The sequence below is a fragment of the Pteropus medius genome, unplaced genomic scaffold (genome assembly GCF_902729225.1).
Source record: "Pteropus medius unplaced genomic scaffold, Ma_sr-lr_union100, whole genome shotgun sequence".
Taxonomy (NCBI): Eukaryota; Metazoa; Chordata; class Mammalia; order Chiroptera; family Pteropodidae; genus Pteropus; species Pteropus medius.
Genome location: NW_024345601.1, coordinates 7666716 through 7675925, shown reverse-complemented (window position 1 = coordinate 7675925; position 9210 = coordinate 7666716). Strand labels below are relative to the sequence as shown.

The 9210-nt window shown below is 31.1% G+C and overlaps 1 protein-coding gene and 1 pseudogene across 1 annotated transcript in view; one reads left to right on the top strand and one right to left on the bottom strand.

The window, feature by feature from the left end:
* The window catches only part of MACROD2 (mono-ADP ribosylhydrolase 2), a 1804338-nt gene that overhangs the window by 214627 nt on the left and 1580501 nt on the right, over positions 1 to 9210 (top strand). The window lies entirely within an intron of this gene.
* Positions 8913 to 9031, bottom strand: LOC120612098 (uncharacterized; annotated as a pseudogene).

The window sequence follows — 9210 nt, the reverse complement described above, 5'->3', positions numbered from 1 at the left end:
GAATGAAGTAGAAAATGTGATTAGACGAAGTGGAGAGGCAAGATTAGGAGCATGAAGCAACCTACATATATATATGTTGATAAGAAATGAGAAAGAGGCAGAACCAAGGTAAATGTGGCAGGGATGGAGAAAAGATCATTGATTCCCAAGAGACAGCCATTAACCTGGTTCTGCTTGTTTAGCTGCACCGCCGAGTATTGGAGAGGAACCACAGAGTCACACGTCACACGGCACACTGTGTCCAGCGTTAAAATTGAGAGATATCATTCAGGGAGGTTGGATTCCACCTTTTTTGAAGTTCCCCCATTATTTCTACTGCCAGAATCCCGAGTCTTGTCCTACTGAGTTTGTTTTTATAACACAAACCATTGTAACCAAGTTCCGTTATATCTTGGAAAGGTTTTTAGTGTTTTTTAATACTTCAGAGTGAGTTCGAACTGTATTTATGGCAATGTGCATCCTACCACTTTTCTGAGGACATAAAATACACTAAGCTAGGCATAGATGAGGTGATATTTTATAATACATCCAATAGTGGAATAATCGAATAATTAGAAGTACTCTAGAGCTATCCCCAAACAGAATAAAATGATCATCAACCCAGTCAAAGTCTGGAAAGAGAAGAAGCAGGACTTTGGAGCAGGCATTTAAGAGCTCAGTGACTCATGAAAGAGGCGGGATGGATATAGAACAACTTTACGAAGCATAGAGTGGGTAACAGCTGTGATCTGGCTTTGATCTGGCTTACCCAGAAGGACTAAATAGTAAATGGTGAAAAGGACGAAGTAGCTCACCTTTTTTTCCAGCCAAGACTGACTATGCATAGGGTTGTTCATTCTGAAATAAAGAACTCTCCTTCTGGGCTATGCATAGGTGTGTGTGAGGAGCTATACTGTCTCATCTTTATGATATTAAAGGCAGAGTAAGAGGCTATATAAATAATTGCTCAGTTGCTAGTTTTAAGAAATGACATGTCTGTGTTACGTTATGAACAAGTATCTCCCTGCCCTCACCCCCACCACCAGATATTATGGTTTCCTTGTTCATATTTCTTTCAGTTTTACTTTGAAAAATAGAAATCATCACTGGAATAGGTGATTATCATTATTAATATGATTTTATTTCATTTTCTAAAAATGACGTGAATACTTACCACCTCTTCTAGCCCATGCTAATTATAAAAAGTAGATTGGAAGGTACTCTTTGAGACAGATTCTTACATAGTATGTTCCAGTCATGACTGCTCTGCTTAGGCCATCATATCCTTTTGAAAATGGCAGTCCAAAATTCTTGATTGCCTTTGAGGAGTTGTAGATGGATGGGAAATTGTCTAATTTCCTCATTTCCCTTCACCCATACATTTTGCTATGTTATTACCTTTTCAAATATATCAAATTGTTTGTAGTATATACAGTTTAATTCTCCAGATTTCCAGCTTGCTACAGCAAAAGAATAATAACCACTGCCTTTTTTGCCAGAGTTACTTGAATCTGATGAAAAAAATGTAATAATCATAGCTAAAAGTATGACTTTGTAAAATGATCTGATTTAAAGCCAGGATAGCATTACTATTTAAAGATTTTTTTTGTTCCTCATGGAATTATAATTGATTATCAGCAAATACTGTGATTGAAATGAATATTTATTACCTAACTGGAAAGCAACATTTTAATAATAATTTGATAACATTTTATACTGATTTTGAAAGATACACGTACTTTTATTGCTGGTACTCCCAGATTCATGAAATTAAGTGACAGATGAATTCAGATGTGTTTGAAGACCTATGTACTATCAGATCACCACAAAACTTCATAACTGCTATGTACTAAAAAAATAGATTCAGAGACTAACCCATCTGTCTTACTGTACCATGCAGCATGCTTTTTCCGTTGCTCTCTAATTACATATCGCCGTTTTCTCTAGCAAAACATTTGCTAAGAGTATTTCAAGAAAGAAAGTTGAAATTGAGCTGCTGCAATTAGAGAATGTTCTGTATACTCTATTACTGTATTCAAATGAAGTGTTTGTATTTTTACCTTTAAAACATTTAATTTTAGTCTTACATTGCAGTCTGTTTTATCTAACCTTGTTTCCAAGGATATGTTTAGATAAGATTTAATTGAACTTACCACACTTTTTCAGACTGCTGGATATTTTTCTCAAGTCAGAAATGATTGAAAAAACAGAGCGAATGATGATATTTCTATACATGCTAGAATACCGAAGGTCAAATAGCTAAAAGCTATTAAAGATTAAATAAAAGGAACCAAAATAATATTACTACTAGCATTTGTTAATCTAAGCACTAAAAATTATAGCTTCTGAAGCCAGCGGTGGGGCGGGGGTTGGGGTGGTTGGGGTGGGGTCTTAAGATGGAGAATATAGACAGGAAAAACTATGTTTTCAGATTTCTTTACTATGTTTTTCTATATAGTGACATAATAGGTAGTAGAAAAGAAAGACCATTAAAGTATAAAGTTTACTGAATTTAGACAAATACTAGAGAAAGTGCTAGAATGGTTAAAAACCAATGAAGTTTAGGAAGCTGGATTTCCTTAAGACCACGTTTCTCAAGCTTCTGTCATTAATTTAACTCTCTTGAGGATCTCATCTGCACAAAGTTACACTACACTTATTTACTTTTTTTTCATGAGTTTTACTTTAAATCTACTCAGTTTTTAAAAGTACTGAATCTTGTTTTAAATATAATATCTGTAAATAATTGTTTAAAAATTTTAAATTGTCTACCACTTAAAATCATTGCATGTGTCCCACTATGGATACACTGCCTTGAGAAAATTATGTTAGATGTATCAGAAGGGAGCTGTTCTTATGAGAGATAAGAAACGGAGGAAGAAATCCAGAGAGCTAAATACAGAATTGCATACTTACCAGAAGCATGATAAAATTACACTAAATGTGTGCTAAGTTTATCTAAACCAGTTCTCTCCAATCACATTATAGGTGAATGATATGAACCTATCTGGAGACTTTCCTGTCTACTTTTCCCATACTACCTACCCCCCTTCCCAATAATTATACTGGTTATCTGGGATCAGAAAAAATTGTGGAACAGGCTTTGGTTGGCCTTATTTTCAACTAGAGGTTTTACTGCTGATGTTCGTTTTTTCTCTTCTCCATATAAAAACTCCAAAGAGGGAGCTCTGACTGTTAAAATCTATTGATTCTTTCTCTCACTTATTCTTCCCACCCTACTTTATTATTCTCACACTGTAGATGTTATTTATTTTGTTTTTGGTTTCTTTCCCCTTACTAGTAACTACTTACATGAAGACAGAGATTTGTGTGTTTCGTTCATTGCTGTATCTTGATCTCCTAAAACAGAATCTGGCAAGAGTAGGTGCTCAGTAAATATTTGTTGAATGAATGAATAAATGATTTTAGCTTTGAACATTGCCTTATGTTCTTCATATTTATTGCCACCTGTCTTGATAACACAGATTTTCTCTCAACATTTAAGACTGATTTTTTTATTACATTTAGTCACATAGAGTTATCTTTTTCTTTTCTTTAGACTCCAGCTTTTAGAGCTATACTTTTTATTTAATTAGAACATAAATTTAGACTTGAGATTCCAAAACAAGTGTGCCCAATTAATTTTCTTGACTTTATAAAATTTAGTTTAGCAATATAATTCCCTATTGTTTTGCTTGTCATTGTACCTTTTATGCTTTAAATTTTGGTTATATGGTTAAATGGTACATACAAAAGGTACATATTCTGAGTAATGATTTTGTGAGAAGTATTTCAGAGCTTCCATTTCCTCTCTTGCTTTAATAAACACCTTTTACTTTAGATTCATGGTATTTTGGGATTTTTACTAGTAAATATAATCTTGTGGTTTTGAAAGGAAATGTTTCAATTTTAACATAAATTTGTTTTACTTCTTGACTTCATATTTCATTAATGCTTAAAGTATGTCCTCAACAAATCAATGAAGCAGAGCATGGGTTGTATGCATTGATCAACGTGTCTGCAGTATATTTTTTATTTTCTCTAAGATATGTAAAAGATAATGCAATAGATTTTCCCCAAATGCACTAATTTTCCCTATTTGGGATATTGTATAAATTGTAATCTAGATATTTAGATTGTGAATATGTTTCCATAAGCTACTTTAAAAAATTGTTCAATATATATTTAAATTGTCATTACTCAAAAAACCTGTTCATATTCTCTTCCCTTCCTTGCAATACTGACCAAATAGTGTGACTTTGATCAAAGTCAGAAGATTTCATTACCAAATGGTCAGAATATAAACTTTTCCAAATTTCGAGCTTGAAATTCTGTGTATTTTCTGAGTTAGAGGATGACTTTGTCTCTGAACACAGTTCAAATGATGATATATATATATATATATATATATATATATATATATGTAGAACTGGGTAAGGCAAACAGCAAGAATCACACATACTTTCTTGTTTTATGAGATATAGCTTATATACATTTACTTGTTTCATATGCCTTTTACTTTTTCAGTCTTAACAAATGGGTACAACAATTAAATGAGAAGAAATATAAAACAAAAACTTAAAAAATTATTTGGAAAAATCACACTCTCAAATGTGAAAGCAAATATATGATTGTGTGATAAAAATATCATTAATACATAAATTTATAATCTCTGATAGGAAATAGAGCATTAATAAGATAGATATGCAAATATGCTAATTTGGAGAACATTTGTTTTTTTCCCTAAGGAATATGTAACATTAAAATCTTTATGAAATGTATATTTTTAAAACACTTCTTAGTATATTATTATTCAGGATTGAATTATGTGGTATATTGAGGATCTTGCTAATATCTTCTTGTTGTTTAGATGTTTGCCAGTGACCTAATTCTCTCAAAAATAATTAGAAAATATTTTTCAATTTCGAATATTCATTTGGCTTTAAGAGCTGATAAGAAGATACACTTGAGTATGCCTATAATGATTAGCATGGAAATGTGGTTTCTATTATCTTAGAGAAAAGAAGGATAGTGATCATGTCATAATGTGTGGTAATATAAAATTAAGATTCAGATTGATTGTTTTTCACACATTTTACAATATTTGTGTTTTTATCATGTAAAATTAACACTTTAATATTATTCTTTCTAGTCATTTATTGCCTGTGTAGTATAGAAGGAGAAAGGGGATTACTTTTATTTTTAAAGAAATTCAGCTAATTTCCACTACAGGCTATTAACCATTTCCACAAAATAGTTTTTTACTAGTGTTGCCAAGTTACATTAAACTCTTTTGGTCTATCCATATTTTAGTGATAATGCTATAACTAGTGTTAGGTTCTAAAAATAGAATTAAAGAGAAGCAAAAGGTAGAAATGATATACAAACTAAAAGATACAGTTTCTAGTATGTAGTGTTACTTGCTAGTTAGTCTCCATAAGTATTCCCAACCTTTTTTTCTTTTATCGTATAGTTTATGAACTTGTTGAAATACATGTGCTAAAAACAAACTGCCCTTATCCTTTATCTTCCTGATGAAAAATTAGCAAAGAAGGATATGTCAATCTTTTGGCTAGAAGAGTACATGAAGGATCAAATTTTCAAGCAACAAAGTAACTTTGAGAAGTGCTTGGAAGAGTAGAGACTGTGACTTAGAAGCTTCTTACAAGATTTCCCTCAATGAGACTATAGACCAGTGTGAATATGTACTTGATTTTTTTTCCTTACTGCTTTATTTCCTGCGTTATGGCACTTAATAGGCTCTCAAACATTTGTCGAATGAATGGATGAATTTAATACTATCTCTCCAAGTGATGCTGATGGAGAATTTACATAGATAAATTTGGAGGAAGTAATACTCACCCTATCCATTCTCCTTGTTTTGGTTACTCATTCCCAGGAAATTAATTCAATTTCAATTTGTCCTTGCCTGATAATACCTCACAGAAATCTCCCATTTTCCCACACCCTTTAGAGATAGTTCAAATTATCCCTTCAGCATTTTTTTTTTTACTGTGATTCACACTAAGAAATACATTTTGTATTTCTTATATTATACCCTTATATTATCTCACCTGCTTACATGTCCACTGAAGATTACTCATGGAGGTCATTGCTGACAGAGCAGCCATCATTTTAAATGTCGTCGGATGCCATGTCAGCGCAAATGAGAGGGCAATAGAAGGTCTCAGATATATGCAACTTCTGCCCACAGTTCATTTGCCAGAACTCATTACATGTTCCCACCCAACCAGAAGGAGGGCAGGCAGAAGAAAGAGCTGGAAAATTTTGGCAAACCACACTAATAACTACAACATACTATTCTTTGATAAATTTTGTAGGATGTTACAAAATAAAATTGTAGGAATTCTAGAGACTTCCATTATGTGTTGGAAATACTTTTTCTCACTATATGGCTTATCTTTCACTTTTCAATTGTATCTTTTTGAGTAGAAACTTTTATTTTTTAATGTAGTCCTGTTTGTTGATTGTTTACTGTATTGCCAGTGCTTTTTATGTCCTGTTAAAGAACTCTTTCCCTACTTAAAATAAATGATTTTTTTTTCCTATGTTGTTCTTTAGAAAGTTCATTACTTTGTTTCTGTTATTTAATTCTGCAATCTACCTGGAATTGACGTTTTTAATGTATAGTGTATAGTAAGAGTCAAGTACATTTATTCCCTTTATTAACTCACACTATTTAAAAGACCATCTTGTTCCCACAAGTGTTTGTATATGTATGCATAGATCTATTTTTAAACTCTATTTTTTTCCCCTGTGGGGTCTATATTTGTCTGTCTCTGTCTCCGAAATGTACTGTCTTAATTACTCTTGCTTTTATAATCAACTTTGTTGTTCTGTAGGATAACTACTTCAACTTGGTTATTTCTCTCTGAGGTATTCTTATCTATTCTTGACCCTTAGAACTTCCGTATGAATATTAAAATCAGTTATTTCCACCAAAAGTGGGTTACATTGAAACAACATTGAGTGAATGGATCTCTTTATAATATTGAATCTTCCAAGTCATGCACATAATTCTTATGTTTTTAATTTTTTAACTTTTTTTTCTCATTAATACCTTTTCTGTGTCTTCCATATTTTTTGTTAATTTGTTTATGTTTAGTTATGTAATGTTTTTATAGATGGTATTTTAAATTTCTCGTTTTATTTATTGATATTTATAGTACAGCAGCTGATTTTTATGCATTTATTTTGTATTTGAAAACCTTGTTAAATTGATTTATTAATTCCAATAGTTTATTTGTAATTTGTTTTATATGTTTCAAATTTCCTCTCCATATAATGACAGTTTTATTCCTTTCCATCCCCTTTGCCTTTTTTCTGATGCCTTATTACCACAGCTCGGACATCCAGTAAAATATTGCATAGAGACTGTTATCTTTTGTTTTTCACTCTTGATTTCAAAGGGAAAGTTTTCAACATTATGCTATTAATTATGATGTCTTCCTATGGTTTTTTTTATAGATGTTTTTTATTGGCTAGGAAATTTTCCTTTTAATCTTACTTTGCTGTGAATACTTTTTAAAAATTATAAGTGGAGTTTGAATTTTATCATTTATTTTCTTGCAGTTATGGAAGTTATTGTATGATTTTATCCTTTATTTTATAAGTGGTAACTCGCATTGATTTTTAAATACCAAATGAAACTTTCATTTGAGTAAACCCAACCTGGTCATGTTTTATTATCTTTTTTATATATTAGCAATTTCAGTTTGCTAATAATTGATTTAATAAATTGCAGATATTTATGAGTGAGATTGGCCTATAATTTTTTTTTCTCATACATAATACCCTTATCAAATTTTGGTATAAGGGTTACTTTGACCTCATGAAACAAATCAGAAAGTGTTTATTCTTTTTCTGTTTTCTGAATTTGTGAGGGATTAGTTTTCTTTCTGTTTTAAAATTCTTTTAGAATCTACTAGTGAAGCAATCTGGCCCCGAAATTTTTTGTAGAGAATATTTTAAGTGATCAATTCAATTTGTTAACAGATAAAGGACTTTCCAATTTTTCTATTTCTTGGAGTTTGTTAAATTTTGTGTTTCTGGAGTTTATCATTTTATCTATATTTTAAATTAATATGCATAAATTTACTCATAATATCTTTTACTATTTAAAAAATTACTTTTTATAGTATGTAGGATATGTAGTCATGTTCCATTTTTTTATTCATATTGATTGCTTATGCCTTTTCTCTTTTTTCTTGGTATTTCTTTTAAGGATATATCAATTTTATTATTGTTTTCTATTAAATAATTTTTAAATTATTGGTAATTTTTATTAAATTGTTCTTTATTATTTTTTTACATTCTTTTTGCTTTTTTCTCACTTCAGATAGATGCTGAAATTATTGAGGGTTAGCCTTTTTTATTTTGAAAAATATATACATTCAAAGCAACAGATTTCCCTCCAGGTCCAACTTTATCTGCATTGCACAAATTCTGATGTATCATATTTTCATAATCAATTACTTCCTAAAATTTTCCAGTTTTAATTATATTTGCTTTGATTCATATGCAGATTTCCTAGCTGTCATTTTAAAAATTGCTTTCTAGCTTAATTCTATATGATGAGAGAACATAACATGCACAGTATCATGTTACTTCTTTGAAATTTGTTAAGACTTGCTTTATCATCCAGCATATGGTAAATTTGGACAGATGTTTTATGACTATTATATAGAATGTGCATTTTGAAGTTGTGGTATGTAGAGTTCTATACGGGTCAATGACGTCATTTATGAATCATGTTTTTCAAATGTTCTGTATTCTGAATGATATATACATCTTTTTCTGAAGGAAATTTTTTCATTTTTATTTTTTTAAAGCAAGGCAACCCTTTGTTGACCTCACAGATTGCAAGGACTTTGTCAGTTTACAATCCCTTATTATTTTATTTTTATTTTTTAAGCCTACAGCACCTGGTTTTCCTAGGTGGTCTCCCATCCAAGTACCAAGCAGGTCCGACCCTGCTTAGCTTCTGAGATCAGACAGGATCAGGCTTGTTCAGGGCGGCATAGCCGTAGACCCAGGAAATGTTTTTAAAACCTCCTGCACTAATGGTGGATTTGACTATTTCTTCTTTTAATTATGTGATATTTTGCTTTAACTTTTTTGGCTATATTATTTGGTACATACCAGCCTGGTAGATCCACTTTGTATTATTATAAAGTGTCTTTCTTTTTCTGTAGATCCACTTTGTATTAT